The sequence below is a fragment of the Schistocerca gregaria genome, unplaced genomic scaffold (genome assembly GCF_023897955.1).
Source record: "Schistocerca gregaria isolate iqSchGreg1 unplaced genomic scaffold, iqSchGreg1.2 ptg000066l, whole genome shotgun sequence".
NCBI lineage: Eukaryota > Metazoa > Arthropoda > Insecta > Orthoptera > Acrididae > Schistocerca > Schistocerca gregaria.
In genome coordinates, this window is record NW_026061707.1 from 7,674,429 (window position 1) to 7,695,033 (window position 20,605).

At 27.6% G+C, this 20,605-nt stretch overlaps 2 long non-coding RNA genes across 2 annotated transcripts in view; both read right to left on the bottom strand.

The window, feature by feature from the left end:
* The window catches only part of LOC126301294 (uncharacterized), a 112,259-nt gene that overhangs the window by 70,776 nt on the left and 20,878 nt on the right, over positions 1-20,605 (bottom strand). The gene's annotated exons all lie outside the window — the stretch shown is intronic.
* On the bottom strand, positions 1,589-17,841 carry LOC126301298 (uncharacterized). The gene is made up of 2 exons (XR_007553023.1): positions 16,983-17,841; positions 1,589-1,972 (listed from the first exon to the last, which is right to left on the bottom strand). It is a non-coding gene; the product is annotated as an uncharacterized LOC126301298 (long non-coding RNA).

A 20,605-nucleotide genomic window follows, 5' to 3' on the forward strand; every position in this document is an offset into this window, starting at 1 on the left:
CAAAAACTAACGTGCATCATACACCTTAATGTAAAAAGGTAAGCTAAACGAGCTAATGGGTTCATACCCCATTTATAGAGGTATCAATCCTCTCCTTTTTAATGACCAACAACTCTACAAAACTTCTCTTCCTATCAACATTAATGATAGGAACGATCCTGTCCATTTCATCAAATTCCTGATTTGGGGTTTGAATAGGACTTGAGATCAACTTACTTTCATTTATTCCGCTCCTAACAAGAAATAAAAATATAATAATAAATGAATCATCAATTAAATATTTTATTGTCCAAGCAATAGCATCGACAATATTATTATTTTCAATTTTGCTGATTCAAATAAAATATCCCATGGGATGGGAAACAGAATTTATCCCATCAATAATAATTAGATCTAGACTATTATTAAAGATTGGAGCTGCACCTTTCCATTTCTGATTTCCAGAAGTTATAGGAGCATCAAGATGAAATAATTGTTTAACATTAATAACATGACAAAAAATCGCCCCAATAATGGTCTTATCTTATTGTATTCAATTAAGAACTTTTATTTGAACAATTATTATCTTAAGAATTATTATTGGGGCAATAGGAGGTTTAAATCAAACATCCTTACGACAACTTTTAGCATATTCATCAATCAGACATCTAGGTTGAATAATTAGATCATTAACAGTCAGAGAAAACATCTGAGAACTATACTTCATTATTTACTCACTATTAAGATTAATTATAGTTTTATTATTTAAGCAAATAAATTTATTTTTCATAAATCAAATTTATTCAGCCAGAAATATAAAAACCGAAATTAAATTCATAATATTCTTATCTTTATTATCTTTAGGTGGACTACCACCATTCCTTGGATTCTTACCAAAATGAATTGTAATACAATCATTAATAGAAAACAATATAACAACTATTATAACTATTATAGTTGTATTTACTACAATTACACTCTACTACTATATACGTATTAGATTCTCAGCTCTAATTATATCATACACAGAAAATTCGTCATCTATAAAGATAAAGTCCCAAAAATCAAGAATCATTCTTCCTATAACAGTAATAATTTCAACAATAGGATTGATTTCAACATCAACCTTAATTTCATTATACTAAGGACTTAAGTTAATCAAATTAATAACCTTCAAAGTTATAATTATAAGAATAATCTTTTAGGCCTTAGTAAAATTTTACACCTCTAGAATTGCAGTCTAGAATCATAATTGAATATAAGACCTAAATATGATAAGAGAGAAAACATCTCATAAGTAGATTTACAGTCTACCACCTAAAATTCAGCCATCTTACCGCAAAAATGATTATTCTCAACAAACCATAAGGACATTGGTACTTTATACTTCATATTTGGAGCATGAGCAGGAATAGTAGGAACATCAATAAGAATACTTATTCGTGCTGAACTTGGCCAACCCGGATCTCTAATTGGGGATGACCAGATTTATAATGTTATTATTACAGCTCACGCATTCGTAATAATTTTCTTTATAGTAATACCTATTATAATTGGTGGATTTGGTAATTGACTTGTTCCACTAATAATTGGTGCACCAGATATAGCATTTCCACAAATAAATAATATAAGTTTTTGATTACTACCACCTTCACTAACCCTTCTTCTTACATCTTCTATAGTAGATAATGGTGCTGGTACAGGATGAACAGTTTACCCTCCTCTAGCAGGAGCTATTGCACACGGGGGTGCATCTGTAGATCTAGCTATTTTTTCACTGCACTTAGCAGGTGTATCATCTATTCTTGGGGCAGTGAATTTCATTACAACAGCAATTAATATACGATCAGAAAGTATAACTTTAGATCAAACACCTTTATTTGTATGATCTGTAGCTATTACAGCATTACTTCTCCTTCTTTCACTTCCAGTTTTAGCAGGAGCTATTACTATATTATTAACAGATCGAAATTTAAATACATCATTCTTTGACCTCGACGATACTCTGACTACCCAGACGCATATACATCATGAAACGTAGTATCAAGAATTGGGTCTACAATTCCTATTGTAGGAATCATTATATTCATTGTAATTATATGAGAAAGAATGATTACAAACCGAGCAATTATATTTAGAGCTAACATAAGAAGATCAACAGAATGACTACAAAATAACCCTCCTGCAGAACATAGTTACTCAGAATTACCATTAATCTCTAGATTGTAATATGGCAGATTAGTGCAGTAGATTTAAGCTCTACAAATAAAGGTTTGACCTTTTATTAGAAAATATTTATTAATGGCAACATGATCAAATTTATCTCTTCAAGATGGAGCTTCACCATTAATGGAGCAATTATCATTCCTTCATGAACATACTATGGTCGTATTATTATTAATTACAGTAATTGTAGGTTATGCCCTAAGTTATATATTATTTATTGCCTATACTAACCGTAATATACTTCATGGACATTTAATTGAAACAATCTGAACAGCTTTACCAGCAATTACATTAATTTTTATTGCCCTTCCATCATTACGACTATTATATTTACTTGATGATTCAGTAGATGCAATAATTACAATTAAAACCATTGGACGACAATGATATTGAAGATATGAATATTCAAACTTCATAGACGTAGAATTTGACACTTATATAACACCAGAACAAGACCTAGAAAATGATGGATTCCGACTACTAGATGTAGATAACCGAACAATCCTACCAATAAATACAGAAGTACGAGTATTAACAAGAGCATCAGATGTTCTACACTCATGAGCAGTTCCTGCATTAGGGGTTAAAATTGATGCAACGCCAGGTCGGTTAAATCAAGGAACATTCACAATAAATCGACCTGGATTATTCTTTGGACAATGCTCAGAAATCTGTGGAGCAAACCACAGATTTATACCAATTGTAATTGAAAGAACTTCAGTAAATTTATTTATTAAGTGATTATCTAAGATAATTTAAGGAGTTAGTTAAAATAAATAACATTAGAGTGTCAATCTAAAGTAACTAAAAAAAATTAGTACACCTTGAAATTCATCAGATGACTGAAAGTAAGTAATGGTCTCTTAAACCAAATAATAGTAAATTAACGACTACTTCTGATGGGGAAATTATATCCAAATCCCTCAAATATCCCCTCTTATATGATTCTCACTATTCATTATATTTTCAGCTACATTAATCTTGTTTAATCAAATAAACTTCTTCTCATTTAAACCTAACCTTATTAAAAGAGCAGAAAAAGGAACAATTGAAATAAAAAACTTAAATTGAAAATGATAACAAATCTATTCTCAACATTTGACCCATCAACTAACATCTTTAATTTATCATTAAATTGAACTAGAACATTTCTAGGACTATTATTAATCCCATCACTATTTTGACTTACACCATCACGAATTAACATTATCTGAAATAAACTAAATTTAACCTTACATAATGAATTTAAAACACTTCTTGGACCAAAATCATTTAATGGAACAACATTCATTTTCATCTCAATTTTTATTATAATATTATTTAACAATTTCATAGGATTATTCCCTTATATTTTTACTAGAACAAGACATTTAGCATTAACATTTGCAATTGCCCTACCTATATGGCTAAGATTTATATTATTTGGATGAATTAACCATACTAATCATATATTTACACACCTTGTACCACAAGGTACACCGCCTGCATTAATATCATTTATAGTACTAATTGAAACAATTAGTAATGTTATTCGACCAGGTACATTAGCAGTACGGTTGGCAGCAAATATAATTGCAGGACACTTATTATTAACCTTATTAGGAAACACAGGACCATCTATAGCAATAAACTTAATCTCATTACTAATTATTGGACAAATACTTCTATTAATTCTAGAATCAGCAGTAGCAATAATTCAAGCCTATGTTTTCTCAATTCTAAGAACTCTATATTCTAGAGAAGTATATTAAACCTATGTTAACAACTCACTCAAACCACCCATTCCACTTAGTAGACTATAGACCTTGACCATTAACAGGAGCAATTGGAGCAATAGTCCTAGTATCAGGACTAGCAAAATGATTCCACCTATTTAATATTAACTTATTCATAATTGGATTTGGAATTACCCTACTAACTATAATTCAATGATGACGAGATGTAGTACGAGAAGGAACATATCAAGGATTACATACAGGATTTGTATCAATTGGATTACGATGAGGAATAATTTTATTTATTGCATCAGAGGTATTATTTTTCGTTTCTTTTTTTTGAGCATTCTTTAGAAGAAGATTAGCACCAACAATTGAACTAGGAATACTATGACCTCCAATAGGAATTCAACCCTTTAACCCTATACAAATTCCATTACTTAATACAGCTATTCTTTTAGCATCAGGAGTAACAGTAACATGAGCACATCATAGTTTAATGGAATCTAATCATACTCGAGCACTACAAGGATTATTCTTCACAGTGTTATTAGGACTATACTTTACAATACTTCAAGCATATGAATATTGAGAAGCACCTTTTACCATTGCAGATGCAGTTTATGGATCAACATTCTTTGTTGCAACAGGATTCCATGGTTTACACGTAATTATTGGAACAATCTTTTTATCAACATGTCTACTTCGACACTCAATAAATCAATTTTCACCAAGACATCACTTTGGATTTGAAGCAGCAGCATGATACTGACACTTCGTAGACGTAGTATGATTATTCTTATATATCTCTATTTATTGATGAGGTAGATAATTGTTTTTGTAGTATAAATAGTACATTTGACTTCCAATCAGAAAGCTTGATATAAAGCAAGAAAAACAATTCTAATTCTATCAACAAGAGTTTTCATTAGATTTATTATTCCAATAATTGTTATAATCCTGGCAACAACACTATCAAAAAAATTAATTAATGATCGAGAAAAAAGATCACAATTTGAATGTGGGTTTGATCCAAAAAGATCAGCACGAATACCATTCTCAATACGATTCTTCCTAATCGCAGTAATCTTTTTAATTTTTGATGTAGAAATTGCACTAATTCTACCAATTGTAATTATTTTTAAAACTTCAGACATTATAATCTGAACAGTATCAACAATATTTTTTATTCTAGTTCTATTAGGAGGACTATACCATGAATGAAACCAAGGAGCATTACAATGAGCAGAATAAAGGGTTGTAGTTAAATATAACATTTGGGTTGCATTCAAAAAGTATTGATATTATCAATCAACCTTAAATAGAATAAGAAGCGAAATATTGCAGTCAGTTTCGACCTGGAAGATTGGTATGTACTACCCTTATTCTTATTAATTGAAGCCAAAAAGAGGCGTATTACTGTTAATAATATAATTGAACTATAATAGTTCCAATTAAGGAAATGTAAAGCCAATATGAAAGCTGCTAACTTTTTATATTAGCGGTTAAACTCCGTTAACATTTCTAAAATTTATATAGTTTAAATAAAACATTACATTTTCACTGTAAAAATAATATATCTATATTTATAAATACTTAAAAGTAAAAATACTTCCTTAACATCTTCAGTGTCACGCTCTAATTATAAGCTATTTAAGTAAACGAAAAACAATATTACCAAAATAAATATTCAAAAAATAAAAGTTAAAAGATAAATCTGGAAATTAGAATCATATCAACCTTGAATATAACCAATTAAATAAATAAATAATCTATATAAACCTTGACCACCAAGTAATTCACCTCAACCATAATCAAATGACTTAGATGAATAATAACCTATTTTTAAAGGAATATATCTAATAAACTTAGTTGAAAGAAAAGGTATAAATCATATAGAACCAGCAAATCTAACAAAAGAAAGTATACTTAAAGAAAATAAATTATGAGAAAAATCAAAATTAGAAATAAGATAACCTAAAAAAGCACCTAAAATAACAACTGTAATAGTTAAAAACTTTAAATAATAAGGTAAAGCAATCACATGAGGAATAGGAAAAATTAATCAAGATAAAAGACTACCACCAAAAACAGCAACAAACAATAGACCAATTATTCCAAATGAAATATAATAACATATAATAACCCTTATCATCAAAAGAAAATCTAGAATAAAAATTATTATCACCAGATATTGAATAATAAAACAAACGAAAAGAATAAGAAGCAGTTAAACCAGTAGAAAAAAAATAAAGAAAAAAAATTAAACAATTAATTCATCTTAAACAAACCATCTCAAGAATTAAATCCTTTGAATAAAATCCCGCTAAAAAAGGTATTCCACACAAAGATAAACTAGAAACATTAAAACAAACTGAAGTTAAAGGTATGAAATTAACAATTGATCCTATAAAACGAATATCCTGAGAATCCTTCAAATTATGAATTATTGAACCTGCACATATAAATAATAATGCCTTAAATAAAGCATGAGCCAATAAATGAAAAAATGCAAGCTTTGGATAACCTATAGCCAAAATTCTTATTATTAAACCAAGTTGTCTTAAAGTAGAAAGAGCAATAATCTTCTTTAAATCAAACTCAAAATTAGCGCCCAATCCAGCCATAAATATAGTTATACAACCAATTAAAAGTAAAAATCAACCACAATTATAAGTATCCAATATTGGTCTAAAACGAATTAATAAATAAACACCAGCAGTAACAAGAGTAGAAGAATGAACTAAAGCAGAAACAGGAGTAGGAGCTGCTATAGCAGCAGGAAGTCATGAAGAGAAAGGAATCTGAGCTCTCTTAGTTATAGCTGCTAAAACAATTAATATAGTAATGAGCTTTATTTCAAAAGAATTAGAAATAAAATCATAATAATAAATATAATTTCAACCACCAAAATTTAACATTCATGCAATAGAAATTAAAATAGCAACATCACCAATACGATTAGAAAGTGCAGTTAATATACCAGCACTATAAGATTTTACATTTTGATAATAAATAACTAAACAATAAGAAACTAAACCTAAACCGTCTCAACCTAATAAAATTCTAATTAAATTAGGACTAATAATTAAAAAACCTACAGAAAGAATAAATATTAAAACAATAATAATAAAACGATTTATATTCTTTTCACCAGATATATAATCCTCTCTATAATAAATAACCAAAGAAGAAATATATATAACAAAAGATATAAAAATAAGAGATATTCAATCCAAAATTAAAGTTATAACAACTATAGAACCATTTAAATTGAAAAGCTCTCACTCAACAAAAACTCTATAATCAATTATTAAATAATAAATACCTAAAATAAAAATTATAGTTCTCGAAATAAACAAAGAAAAAAAACTCAAAGAACAAATAGAAAATAAATTCACGGCCTAAGATGAAAAACTTCATATCATTGATTCCACAAAACAATATTTTAATTAAAATACTTAAGCAAACTAAACAAAGAAATATTCACCCTTTAAACAGAGAATATTTAAAGGCAATCAATGTAAAAGTAAAAGATGATATTCACGAAAATAACCAAGAGAACAAGTATAAACACCAGAATAATAATTCCCATGCTGAGAATAAGAATATATATACAAAGTATAAACAGCTCTAAAAAAAGATAAAAAAATCAAAGCAAAGAATCTAAAAGAAGATCAAGATATAATTCTATTTAATAATCTAATTTCACCTACCAAATTTAAAGAAGGAGGAGCAGCCATATTTGATGATCTTAAAAGAAATCATCATAAAGCCATTCTTGGCATCAAATTAATTATACCCTTGTTAATTAATAATCTTCGTCTACCTAAACGTTCATAAATAATATTAGATAAACAAAATAAACCAGAAGAACATAAACCATGACCAACCATTAGAGAAAGAGAACCTACACAACCTCATCAATTCATAGTCATCAATCCACCAATAACCATTCTTATATGAGCAACAGAAGAATATGCAATTAAAGACTTTAAATCAACCTGACGAAAACAAATAAATCTTACAATAACACCCCCAGATAAACCTAAAGACAATCAAAAATAATTAAACTTTAAACCCAAATAAGAAATAACCTTTATAACACGAAAAATACCATAACCACCTAACTTTAATAAAACACCAGCAAGAATTATTCTACCTGAAATAGGGGCCTCTACATGAGCCTTAGGAAGTCATAAATGAACCAAAAACATAGGTATCTTAACTAAAAAAGCCAAAATTATAAATACATAAAACATAAAATAATAAGAACCAAAATCAACCAATAAAGGAAAAAATAAAGTATTAGAAAAATCATAAACCTTAAATAAAACTAATAATAAAGGTAATCTAGCAACCAAAGTATAAAAAATTAAATAAACACCAGCCTGCAAACGCTCAGGTTGATAACCCCAACCCAAAATTAAAAGTAAAGTAGGAACTAATCTAGCCTCAAAAAAAATATGAAAAGAAAGAAGACTTAATCTAGCAAATGAACAATAAAGCATAATTATTAAAATCAAAACCATAAAAACAAAAAAATTAGAATGATATGAACTTAAATAAACTGAACCTCTTGCAGTGATTATTAAAGAACAAATCCAAAAACTAAGTAAAATTAAACTAAAAGAAAAATAATCAATACCAAAATAATATCTAATTATATTCAAATCAGCATATGAATAAACACAAATTATAAAAACAAAACCCGACAGAAACATTAAAGAATGAACCAACCATCAACAATTATTTAATAAACAAAGAGGGATCAAAAAAATAGTTATAAATAAATACTTTAACATAAAGATAAACCAAAAGAATTAAAAAAATCATTACCATGAGAACGAATTATTGAAACTAAAATAGAAAGACCTAAAGCACCCTCACAAACAGAAAAAACTAAAAAAATAACAGGAAAAAAATAATCATAATCAAACTCAATAAGAAAAACCATAACTAACATAAATAAAGAAAGAACAATATATTCTAATCTCAAAAGAACCATTAATAAATGTTTACGTTTAGAAGAAAAAACATAAACACCAGCAAAATAAATCAATAAAGAAGTAAAAATAGAGAATATAAACATTAGTTTTAATAGTTTAAAAAAAACGCCGCTCTTGTAAACCGGAAATAAGTCCAGCCCCCACTTTTAAAACTTCAGAGGTGGAAACGCTTCCATCATCGGTCCCCAAAACCGGTATTTTAAATAAACTAACCCCTGAAATGATCAAAATAATAATTATATCATTATCAAATGTAATAAATATTAATTTTATTAAATTAAGACACCCAATATCAATAATGCTTTTTATTATCCTTCAAACCTTCCTAGTTGGATTAATAACAGGAACAATAATAGAAAGATATTGATTATCATATATTGTATTTTTAACATTTCTTGGTGGTATACTAGTATTATTTATTTACATTACAAGAATTGCATCAAACGAAATATTTCAGCCTAAATCAATCACTATAATTATTACATTAATAATGTGAGTATTTATCATATTAATATTAATTATTCTAGATATATCTATATTTATAGACTTTTTCAAAAACACCAAAACTATAAATATTGATAATTCAATCAATTATCAAGAAATAACAATATCCTTAGAAAAATTATATAATAGAACAACATTCATTATTACAATAATAATAAAAATAATTTATTTATTTTTAGCACTACTAGCAGTTGTTAAAATCACCAATATTAATCAGGGACCTATTCGTAAAATAAGATAATTACTAATGAATAAACCCTTACGATTAAGACATCCTTTAATTAAAATTATTAATAACTCTTTAATTGACTTACCTGCCCCAACAAATATTTCATTTTGATGAAATTTTGGATCCCTATTAGGGTTATGTTTGGTAATTCAAATCGTAACTGGACTATTTTTAGCTATACATTATACATCAAATATTGAAATAGCATTCAGTAGTGTAGTACACATCTGCCGAGACGTAAATAATGGTTGAATTATCCGAACCTTACACGCAATTGGAGCATCTATATTTTTTATTTGTATTTACTTACATGTAGGACGGGGAATTTACTATGGATCTTATATATATATACATACCTGAATAATTGGTACAGTGATTTTATTTTTAGTTATAGCAACTGCATTTATAGGATATGTCTTACCCTGAGGCCAAATATCTTTTTGAGGTGCAACAGTAATTACTAATTTATTATCAGCAATCCCATACTTAGGAACAGATTTAGTCCAATGAGTATGAGGAGGATTCGCTGTTGATAATGCAACATTAAATCGATTCTTCACATTCCATTTTGTATTACCATTTATTATTGCTGCTATAGCAGCAATTCATTTATTTTTTCTTCACCAAACAGGATCTAATAATCCTCTTGGACTAAATGGAGATATTGAAAAAATTCCATTCCATCCATACTTTACCTTTAAGGATTCTATTACATTTGTAATAATAACATCATTATTAATTATACTATGTTTAATTAATCCTTACCTATTAGGAGATCCAGATAACTTTGTACCTGCCAACCCATTAGTAACACCAGTTCACATTCAACCAGAATGATATTTCCTATTTGCATATGCAATTCTACGATCTATCCCTAATAAGTTAGGAGGTGTTATTGCATTATTTTTATCAATTAGAATCTTAATAATTTTACCATTTTATAATAAAACACCATTCCGAGGCATTCAATTTTACCCTATTAATCAAATTTTATTCTGAATTATAGTAGTTGTTGTATGCTTACTAACGTGAATTGGTAAACGACCTGTTGAAGAACCTTATATTATAACAGGTCAAATCTTAACAATTATTTACTTCACATATTTCTTAATTAATGTCCATGTCGCAAACGCATGAGATAAATTAATTAAGGAATAAAGTTAATTAGCTTAGGAAAAGCATATGTTTTGAAAACATAAAATTAGAAGTTTAACTCTTCTATTAACTTTTCTCAAAAAATTTCACTAAACAAATGAGATAAATAAAATCTTTAAACCAACAAAGAAAATAAAAAAATTCAAAGATAAAGGTAAAAAACTTTTTCAAGCTAAGTACATTAATTTATCATAACGGAACCGTGGTAATGTTCCACGAACCCAAATAAAACCAAAAGATATAATAGCAAGCTTAATAAAAAATATAAAAGAATAAAAATCACCGCCCAAAAAAATTAAAGCCAATAACATTCTTATGAAGACAATTCTAGTATATTCAGCTAAAAAAATTATAGTAAAACCACCCGCACCATACTCAATATTAAATCCTGAAACTAACTCAGATTGCCCTTCAGCAAAATCAAAAGGAGTACGATTAGTTTCAGCTAAGCAAGAAGCAAAACAAGCTAAAGCTAAAGGAAAAGAAATAATAATAAATCAACAATAAAGCTGATAGTTTATAAAGTCAAACATATTAAAACTACCAATTAAAATAATTAAAGACAATAAAATTAAAGCTAAACTAACTTCATAAGAAATTGTTTGAGCAACAGAACGAAGAGATCCCTTATAATGAATAATTTGAATTAGAAGATCAACCAGCAATTATAACAGTATAAACACCTAATCTAGTACAACATAAAAAAAATAAAAATCCATAAGAAAAAGAACACATATAAGTTAAATAAGGAAAAATTACTCAAACGGCTAAAGAAATCATTAAATTAAAAACAGGGGAAAAATAATAAAGTAGGTAATTAGATATAATAGGAATTGGCTGCTCCTTACAAATTAACTTAATAGCATCTCTAAATGGCTGAGGAATTCCAACAAAACCTACCTTATTTGGACCCTTTCGAATCTGAATATAACCTAAAACCTTATGCTCTAATAAAGTTAAAAAGGCAACACTAATTAAAACACAAATAACCAATAAAAGAAAATTCAAAATAAATATAAATAAATCATAAAGTATCAATACTATTTGTAGAAAAAATCTACATAAATGAATTCTAAATTCAACACATTAATCTGTCAAAATAGTAAATAAATTAATATTAATCAATATAACAAAAAATATTAAAAATATGGTCCTTTCGTACTAATATGGATTAACAATCTTAGGATAGAAACCGACCTGGCTCACGCCGGTCTGAACTCAGATCATGTAAGAATTTAAAGGTCGAACAGACCTAATCATTGGGCTCCTGCACCCAAAAATTTTTCTTAATCCAACATCGAGGTCGCAATCTGCTTTGTCGATATGAGCTCTCAAAAACAATTACGCTGTTATCCCTAAGGTAACTTAATCTTATGATCATAAATTATGGATCAAAATAACAAACATAAATAAATGATATAATAATGAAGAGTTTATCTATTCTTCATGTCACCCCAACAAAACATCATCATTAAATATAGAAAGACAAACAAAAAACTATATAAAAGTAAAATGTCAAGCTCTATAGGGTCTTCTCGTCCTAAAGAAGAATTTAAGCCTTTTGACTCAAAATTTAAATTCAAAAATTTATTAAGAGACCGTTGATTTCTCGTCAAGCCATTCATTCCAGCCACTAATTAAGAGACTAATGATTATGCTACCTTTGCACGGTCAAAATACCGCGGCTCTTTAAAAATACGCTCAGTGAGCAGGCCAGACCTCAAAATATAAACAAGAGGACATGTTTTTGATAAACAGGCGGAAATCAATTTTGCCTAGTTCCTTATAATAAGTTCACAAGGTAAAAATTTCATACAAATAAATATACTAATTCTATCATTATTACAAAAATTTTAAAATTAAATTAATAATCTTAATAAAAAACCTAAAATATTTATAAAATCAAAATAAAAAATAATGAACTAAAACGTAATCTTAAAGATAGCTGGTTTAAAGCTTACTATTATATTTCTATAAAATAAATTATAGGTTATTAACTTCAAAGCTTATCCCTTAAAGAATAAATAAGTTAATATTTTTACTTAAAAAATTAAATAAAAACAAATAACTTCAAAAAATTAAATTTTTTCTTAAGAAACTAGATATCTTGGGAAACGATTAACATCTCATTTCTATAAATAATTTAATAATAACTATGATACATTAACTATAAATTATTTATAAATCAACCCAAATCGAGACAAGTAAAATAAATACTAAAATTTTGATAAACCCTGATACAAAAGGTACAATAAATAAAATCTACTTAAAAAAATTTAAAATAATATTTCATAAAACACTTACATTACCAATAAACTATAATTTAAAAAATCAATTCTATAAAATATACTAAGACAAAAATACAATAAAATTAATTATATTAAATAATTAAATAAACAAAAAATTAATATAATAAAATAAATAATCAAGATATCCTGATTTGCACAGAAAAATTTTCAGTGTAAATGAAACACTTTACTAATAAGTTATATCTTGAAACTCTTCCTAGATACACTTTCCAGTACATCTACTATGTTACGACTTATCTCATCTAAATTGAAGTTACTTTAAAATAAAATAGAATAATCAATAATGAGAGCGACGGGCGATGTGTACACATCTCAGAGCCAATATCAGTTAAATTAAATAAATTAAATTACTATCAAATCCACCTTCATTAACAGTATTTCACAATCAAATCCGATATAAACAAAAATCTATTGTAACCCACCTCCTCTTAACTATAAGCTGCACCTTGACCTGAAATATTTTATAATTATAAATCTTGAGAATTATAACTCTAAAAAGATTCTCTGATAACGGAGATATACAAACAAATAAATTAAGTAGAGTAAATCGTGTATTATCAATCATGGGTTAGGTTCCTCTGAATGGAATGAGATTCCGCCAAATTGTTTGGGTTTAAAGACCTTAACTAATAGTACCCTGGTAAATATAATTAACATTTAAAATAATAGGGTATCTAATCCTAGTTTATTATTTAAATTTCACAGATTCATAAAAAGGGCCACAAATAAATTTTAACATTTCACCTTACAAATTTATATATCAACCCTAATAATGTAAACAACTGTTTTAACCAATAATATTCACTTGTATCAATCGTATAACCGCGGCTGCTGGCACGAATTATGCCGATACTAAATCAATTGCTAAATCCAAAATCACTTGATAATTAAATCAAATTACTGCAAAAAGAACATTTAGTCTAACAAAACTTACATATAATATAAAGAAAAAGTGAATAAACAAGCAAGAATAAAACTTTTAAAAATAAAAAATAAGAAAATTTTAAATCTATTAATTCAGGAAAAAATAAAAGATTCAAATATTTAAAGAAAAAAAAGAAACAAACCACAAACATTAACCAAAAAAAAAAGAAACGCCCCTATGTATGACCACAACAACTTCTCTATTATATATAATTAAAGATTAATATGGAACATGTATAGCAATAAATGTATTATATTCTTTCTTATTTAATCTTTCTTTTCACTAATAAATAAAGAAAGATTAAATAATATAATAAATATATTTTATACAATTATGTAATTTAATATAATATGTTATTAATATGAATTCTTTTTTTTTTTATATTAAGTTAACTTTCATATATATTAGTTAAATAATCTAATTATAGATAATTTACATAATTATATTATTATAATTAATATAATTATTTATATTAATTATAATATTTTATATTTAAATTAATAATTTTAGTTATTATATCCAATTATAATAATATTAAATATTAAATTACATATTATTATATATATTATATTATAATAACCTATTTTAAGCTAAAAACATAAGTAGCTATAATCCTAGGTAAATAATTGCATTAAAATAATCAATTGATAATGGTAAGATGAACTTATAATACTTTAATTTCAATTAAATGTAATATATTAATATAAATTATGTATTATATATATATATATATATATATATATATATATATATATATATATATAAATAAAATGAGCAGGATAAATTAATCCTAATTAAACAAAATAATACATAAAAGAATTTCAAAAAAAAACTTTCGATTTATATATAAATAAATGAAGTGCCTGATTAAAGGGTTACCTTGATAGGGTAAATAAAGTAAATAAAATTACCTTCATTAAAATTACATAAGATAGAATTAAACTACCTCCTTTAGTATCAAAAACTAACGTGCAACATACACCTTAATGTAAAAAGGTAAGCTAAACAAGCTAATGGGTTCATACCCCATTTATAGAGGTATCAATCCTCTCCTTTTTAATGACCAACAACTCTACAAAACTTCTCTTCCTATCAACATTAATGATAGGAACGATCCTGTCCATTTCATCAAATTCCTGATTTGGGGTTTGAATAGGACTTGAGATCAACTTACTTTCATTTATTCCGCTCCTAACAAGAAATAAAAATATAATAATAAATGAATCATCAATTAAATATTTTATTGTCCAAGCAATAGCATCGACAATATTATTATTTTCAATTTTGCTGATTCAAATAAAATATCCCATGGGATGGGAAACAGAATTTATCCCATCAATAATAATTAGATCTAGACTATTATTAAAGATTGGAGCTGCACCTTTCCATTTCTGATTTCCAGAAGTTATAGGAGCATCAAGATGAAATAGTTGTTTAACATTAATAACATGACAAACAATCGCCCCAATAATGGTCTTATCTTATTGTATTCAATTAAGAACTTTTATTTGAACAATTATTATCTTAAGAATTATTATTGGGGCAATAGGAGGTTTAAATCAAACATCCTTACGACAACTTTTAGCATATTCATCAATCAGACATCTAGGTTGAATAATTAGATCATTAACAGTCAGAGAAAACATCTGAGAACTATACTTCATTATTTACTCACTATTAAGATTTATTATAGTTTTATTATTTAAGCAAATAAATTTATTTTTCATAAATCAAATTTATTCAGCCAGAAATAAAAAAACCGAAATTAAATTCATAATATTCTTATCTTTATTATCTTTAGGTGGACTACCACCATTCCTTGGATTCTTACCAAAATGAATTGTAATACAATCATTAATAGAAAACAATATAACAACTATTATAACTATTATAGTTGTATTAACTACAATTACACTCTACTACTATATACGTATTAGATTCTCAGCTCTAATTATATCATACACAGAAAATTCGTGATCTATAAAGATAAAGTCCCAAAAATCAAGAATCATTCTTCCTATAACAGTAATAATTTCAACAATAGGATTGATTTCAACATCAACCTTAATTTCATTATACTAAGGACTTAAGTTAATCAAACTAATAACCGTCAAAGTTATAATTAAAAGAATAATCTTTTAGGCCTTAGTAAAATTTTCCACCTCTAGAATTGCAGTCTAGAATCATAATTGAATATAAGACCTAAATATGATAAGAGAGAAAACATCTCATAAGTAGATTTACAGTCTACCACCTAATATTCAGCCATCTTACCGCAAAAATGATTATTCTCAACAAACCATAAGGACATTGGTACTTTATACTTCATATTTGGAGCATGAGCAGGAATAGTAGGAACATCAATAAGAATACTTATTCGTGCAGAACTTGGCCAACCCGGATCTCTAATTGGGGATGACCAGATTTATAATGTTATTATTACAGCTCACGCATTCGTAATAATTTTCTTTATAGTAATACCTATTATAATTGGTGGATTTGGTAATTGACTTGTTCCACTAATAATTGGTGCACCAGATATAGCATTTCCACGAATAAATAATATAAGTTTTTGATTACTACCACCTTCACTAACCCTTCTTCTTACATCTTCTATAGTAGATAATGGTGCTGGTACAGGATGAACAGTTTACCCTCCTCTAGCAGGAGCTATTGCACACGGGGGTGCATCTGTAGATCTAGCTATTTTTTCACTGCACTTAGCAGGTGTATCATCTATTCTTGGGGCAGTGAATTTCATTACAACAGCAATTAATATACGATCAGAAAGTATAACTTTAGATCAAACACCTTTATTTGTATGATCTGTAGCTATTACAGCATTACTTCTCCTTCTTTCACTTCCAGTTTTAGCAGGAGCTATTACTATATTATTAACAGATCGAAATTTAAACTACATCATTCTTTGACCCTGCAGGAGGGGGTGACCCAATTCTATATCAACATCTATTTTGATTCTTTGGACACCCAGAAGTTTATATTTTAATTCTACCGGGGTTCGGAATTATTTCACATATTGTATGTCAAGAAAGAGGAAAAATTGAATCATTTGGAACATTAGGTATAATTTATGCTATACTATCAATTGGACTAATAGGATTTATTGTATGAGCACATCATATATTTACAGTAGGAATGGATGTTGACACACGAGCATATTTTACATCAGCAACAATAATTATTGCTGTACCTACAGGAATTAAGGTATTTAGATGATTAGCTACATTATATGGAACTAAATTCAAGTTCAATCCACCATTATTATGAGCTCTAGGATTTATTTTCCTATTTACAATTGGTGGATTAACAGGATTAGTATTAGCAAATTCATCACTTGATATTGTATTACATGATACATATTATGTAGTAGCCCACTTTCATTATGTATTATCTATAGGAGCAGTATTTGCAATTATAGGAGGTGTCATTCAATGATATCCACTATTTACAGGATTAACTATAAATAATACATGATTAAAAATCCAATTTACAATTATATTCATTGGAGTAAATTTAACATTCTTTCCTCAACACTTCCTAGGATTAGCAGGAATACCTCGACGATACTCTGACTACCCAGACGCATATACATCATGAAACGTAGTATCAAGAATTGGGTCTACAATTTCTATTGTAGGAATCATTATATTCATTGTAATTATATGAGAAAGAATGATTACAAACCGAGCAACTATATTTAGAGCTAACATAAGAAGATCAACAGAATGACTACAAAATATCCCTCCTGCAGAACATAGTTACTCAGAATTAAAATTAATCTCTAGATTCTAATATGGCAGATTAGTGCAGTAGATTTAAGCTCTACAAATAAAGGTTTGACCTTTTATTAGAAGATATTTATTAATGGCAACATGATCAAATTTATCTCTTCAAGATGGAGCTTCACCATTAATGGAGCAATTATCATTCTTTCATGATCATACTATGGTCGTATTATTATTAATTACAGTAATTGTAGGTTATGCCCTAAGTTATATATTATTTATTGCCTATACTAACCGTAATATACTTCATGGACATTTAATTGAAACAATCTGAACAGCTTTACCAGCAATTACATTAATTTTTATTGCCCTTCCATCATTACGACTATTATATTTACTTGATGATTCAGTAGATGCAATAATTACAATTAAAACCATTGGACGACAATGATATTGAAGATATGAATATTCAGACTTCATAGACGTAGAATTTGACACTTATATAACACCAGAACAAGACCTAGAAAATGATGGATTCCGACTACTAGATGTAGATAACCGAACAATCCTACCAATAAATACAGAAGTACGAGTATTAACAAGAGCATCAGATGTTCTACACTCATGAGCAGTTCCTGCATTAGGGGTTAAAATTGATGCAACGCCAGGTCGGTTAAATCAAGGAACATTCACAATAAATCGACCTGGATTATTCTTTGGACAATGCTCAGAAATCTGTGGAGCAAACCACAGATTTATACCAATTGTAATTGAAAGAACTTCAGTAAATTTATTTATTAAGTGATTATCTAAGATAATTTAAGGAGTTAGTTAAAATAAATAACATTAGAGTGTCAATCTAAAGTAACTAAAAAAAATTAGTACACCTTGAAATTCATCAGATGACTGAAAGTAAGTAATGGTCTCTTAAACCAAATAATAGTAAATTAACGACTACTTCTGATGGGGAAATTATATCCAAATCCCTCAAATATCCCCTCTTATATGATTCTCACTATTCATTATATTTTCAGCTACATTAATCTTGTTTAATCAAATAAACTTCTTCTCATTTAAACCTAACCTTATTAAAAGAGCAGAAAAAGGAACAATTGAAATAAAAAACTTAAATTGAAAATGATAACAAATCTATTCTCAACATTTGACCCATCAACTAACATCTTTAATTTATCATTAAATTGAACTAGAACATTTCTAGGACTATTATTAATCCCATCACTATTTTGACTTACACCATCACGAATTAACATTATCTGAAATAAACTAAATTTAACCTTACATAATGAATTTAAAACACTTCTTGGACCAAAATCATTTAATGGAACAACATTCATTTTCATCTCAATTTTTATTATAATATTATTTAACAATTTCATAGGATTATTCCCTTATATTTTTACTAGAACAAGACATTTAGCATTAACATTTGCAATTGCCCTACCTATATGGCTAAGATTTATATTATTTGGATGAATTAACCATACTAATCATATATTTACACACCTTGTACCACAAGGTACACCGCCTGCATTAATATCATTTATAGTACTAATTGAAACAATTAGTAATGTTATTCGACCAGGTACATTAGCAGTACGGTTGGCAGCAAATATAATTGCAGGACACTTATTATTAACCTTATTAGGAAACACAGGACCATCTATAGCAATAAACTTAATCTCATTACTAATTATTGGACAAATACTTCTATTAATTCTAGAATCAGCAGTAGCAATAATTCAAGCCTATGTTTTCTCAATTCTAAGAACTCTATATTCTAGAGAAGTATATTAAACCTATGTTAACAACTCACTCAAACCACCCATTCCACTTAGTAGACTATAGACCTTGACCATTAACAGGAGCAATTGGAGCAATAGTCCTAGTATCAGGACTAGCAAAATGATTCCACCTATTTAATATTAACTTATTCATAATTGGATTTGGAATTACCCTACTAACTATAATTCAATGATGACGAGATGTAGTACGAGAAGGAACATATCAAGGATTACATACAGGATTTGTATCAATTGGATTACGATGAGGAATAATTTTATTTATTGCATCAGAGGTATTATTTTTCGTTTCTTTTTTTTGAGCATTCTTTAGAAGAAGATTAGCACCAACAATTGAACTAGGAATACTATGACCTCCAATAGGAATTCAACCCTTTAACCCTATACAAATTCCATTACTTAATACAGCTATTCTTTTAGCATCAGGAGTAACAGTAACATGAGCACATCATAGTTTAATGGAATCTAATCATACTCAAGCACTACAAGGATTATTCTTCACAGTGTTATTAGGACTATACTTTACAATACTTCAAGCATATGAATATTGAGAAGCACCTTTTACCATTGCAGATGCAGTTTATGGATCAACATTCTTTGTTGCAACAGGATTCCATGGTTTACACGTAATTATTGGAACAATCTTTTTATCAACATGTCTACTTCGACACTCAATAAATCAATTTTCACCAAGACATCACTTTGGATTTGAAGCAGCAGCATGATACTGACACTTCGTAGACGTAGTATGATTATTCTTATATATCTCTATTTATTGATGAGGTACATAATTGTTTTTCTAGTATAAATAGTACATTTGACTTCCAATCAGAAAGCTTGATATAAAGCAAGAAAAACAATTCTAATTCTATCAACAAGAGTTTTCATTAGATTTATTATTCCAATAATTGTTATAATCCTGGCAACAACACTATCAAAAAAATTAATTAATGATCGAGAAAAAAGATCACCATTTGAATGTGGGTTT